Here is a 2,017-nt window from a genome sequence, read left to right as displayed (position 1 = left end):
CATCCGCTGCATTCATTTATTTAACACACACTTACTGGTGCCTATTATTATATGCAGGGAACCTTGCTGGGTCCAAAAGCTAGAGAGATACTGGGGTATCTAGTCCTTGAGAATTTAACAGTCATATAGGAGCAACAAGCAAGTTGCTTGCCCAACACCCATCCTCCCTTCGCTTGGATCTCAATTTTCCCCTGGGAGCACCTCTCTTCCCTCCCTCCGTCCATGGGTATCAGGTATCTGATTCCACCTCTGACTTCCTGGTGGGGCACGTGACTCCATCCTGGCCTGAGCACTGCATCCCCGCTGACACTGATTGGTTCAGGGACAAGCATGTCACCTGATCCAAAGAGATGCAACCTGGGGAATTTTGCTGGGACTATTGAGAAACGAGCTCTATCTCCTTTTATCCTGGTCTTGAACCTGGGAGTATGTAAGCCTGAATCTGTTGGCAGCCACCTTTCCATCACATGAACGCTGAGCATGAAGCTAGTGTGGAGGAAAGCAGAGTTAAGAGATAGAAAGAGATTGGGCCCTGATGATGTCATTTGAGTCCTTGAATCAAAATATGCCTGAAGCTAGCTCTACTGAAGTGTCAGTAGATTTCCACTTTGCTTCATCTTATTTGAATCACATTTTCTGTCACTTGCACCAGATGTAATAAATGGTTATCCTGTGGGCGGGGCCCACAGTATCATATATGTAATAATATAAATAATAAAGAGATAACTACAATGCCATGTGGTAGGTGAGTGATCTGATAGAGGTTAGTACAAGCTGTTATGGCAATAAATAGGAGAGATAGCTAACCCAGAAGCAGGGATGACTTCCTTAAGAAGTTCATTTATTTAAAAACTAAGAATTGAGCACTATATTAATTTACTAGAGCTGCCGTAACAAAGTACCACAGACTTTGGCTGAAACGCTAGATATTTACTTTTTTATTTGCTTATTTTCTCTCAGTCTGGAGGCTAGAAGCCTGAGATAAAGGTGTTGGCAGGGTTGGTTTCTTCTGAGGCCTCTCTCCTTGGCTTGTAGACAGCCATCCTCTCCTTGTGTCTTCATGTGGTCTCCCCTCTGTACCTATCTGTGTCTACTTTTCTTCTTTTTATAGGGACACCAGTCATATTGGATTGGGGCCCACCCAAATGACCTCACAATTCATGCTTTAAAAATCCTATCTTCAAATACAGTCATATTCTGAGGTACTGGGAGTTAGGGCTTCAACACACAAATTTGAAGGGGATACGATTCCGCCCATAACAAGCACCTAACTTGGATGCAAAGACAAATAAAAAAGGATTATTGCTATCATTGAGCATACGATCTACGTAAGACTGCAAAAATAACCATAATACATAGCTAAATAAGTGAGACATACACATTTATTGAGCACACTGCTGGAAGCTGTGGATTTGTCATTTCAGATAAGACGCTATGCCTGTGAAATCACTAGTAATAATGGAGACAGTGTAAATTTCCGGGCTTTGACGAAGAGGTCACTTCCAGGTAGTGTGGTATTTGAAAACACTTTGAAGAATGGTAGAATTTCAGTAGAGACAGCCAAGGTAGATGTGCTACATTCACCCACATCACCCAAACAGACTAAGTCACTGTTTACCATCTCTTTCCACCTTCTTTCCCGTTTCAGTGCATCACACCATTTTAAGATTTTGTTAAATGCTTTTTTTAAGGGTAACTTTTACTTAATGATTCCCTTGATTCGTTTGTTGTTCCTCATTTGCATTCCATTTCTGTCACTGTCAAAAACTGTAAAAACTCTGAAATGTTTCCCTATGTGCAAGCTAAGAAGTAAACCTGCCAGAGTTTCATGGATGTTGACAGGTGACATGAGACTGCTGGGTAAGTGATGAAGGACAGACAGTTTTTTACTCATGGCCTTTGTTTGCATCAAGAAGAGGGTCAGTGATAGCTGCTCATGCAGTGGGGTGTGTTACAGGAGAAGAACCTTGAGTTTAGGGAAGCCAGATCTTTTATAATATGAGGTAATCATGCATGT

Source organism: Balaenoptera musculus, chromosome 3, assembly GCF_009873245.2.
Source record: "Balaenoptera musculus isolate JJ_BM4_2016_0621 chromosome 3, mBalMus1.pri.v3, whole genome shotgun sequence".
In the NCBI taxonomy this organism is placed as follows: Eukaryota; Metazoa; Chordata; class Mammalia; order Artiodactyla; family Balaenopteridae; genus Balaenoptera; species Balaenoptera musculus.
Note: the sequence above shows the minus strand (reverse complement) of the source record.